Genomic DNA, 1,021 nt, shown 5'->3' with positions numbered 1-1,021 from the left:
AAATCAAGAACCTAATTCTATATATATAATGAAAAGAGAGAAATAAGATATGTTCAATGATTTTTTTTTTCAATTTTTGGGTATGATAAAGTGGCTAATATAATGTATGGAAGTTTGAATGAGAAAGAAGAATGAAGACTAAGAAAATTCCAGATGATATTTAATTATTTTTTAAAAAAAGAACTATAGTATTATTGTTGGAAGTATTTTTTATTTTATTTTTAATTTGGTTTTAGTGGTCAATGGTTGAATAGGACTAAGGAGGTGGTGGCTAATTAAATCCCCACGATAAAAATTAAATAATTTGAAAATTAGATATGAAAATCTCACATTTTTGTTGACTTTTTAATATTTGCCACGTGGAAGATAAATCATAGTCGACATGGAAAAAAAAAACATCATAGTCAAAGGTAATTAATGGAGTGTTTGATTTATTTTTGGAATGTTTTTTTCTGAAATTGGAATGATAAATTGAATTTGCTTAGCATTTGATATATACGAAGTGCATTGTATGATTGTTTAATTTGAATTAACTTTAATTAGATTATTTATTTTGTGGTCCATCTGGTCTGGTTTTCGTATTAGATTGGTTAATTCAAGAAAAGATTAGTAATGGATTCAGTATGCCTTATTCAAGATTTTTTTGATATTTTTGTGACTCTAATACTGTTAAATTTAGATTCACATTGAAAGTGAAAGTGCTAACTACATTCTCAGACCTTTTTTGCGACTTCATCACTTTTAAATTTAGATTCACGTTAGAGATGAAGTGAAACGCATTATCGAAAATAATTATATTCTCGGGACTCAAATTGAACCCAAGACCCTGATTAAAAAGAAAAATACTTATCACATTATCATGATAATATTTGATGACCATTTTAGTGAGAGATAAATCCAAAATTTAAAAATTTATATAGAGACCTCAAATTAATATTATAATAATAACAACTAAATTTATAATTAAATATTTATAAATAAAATATATTAATAAATGTATATATTAAATTCATAATCAACC

Source organism: Solanum tuberosum, unplaced genomic scaffold (genome assembly GCF_000226075.1).
Source record: "Solanum tuberosum cultivar DM 1-3 516 R44 unplaced genomic scaffold, SolTub_3.0 scf00392, whole genome shotgun sequence".
Classification (NCBI taxonomy): Eukaryota; Viridiplantae; Streptophyta; class Magnoliopsida; order Solanales; family Solanaceae; genus Solanum; species Solanum tuberosum.
This window is presented reverse-complemented; position numbering follows the sequence as displayed.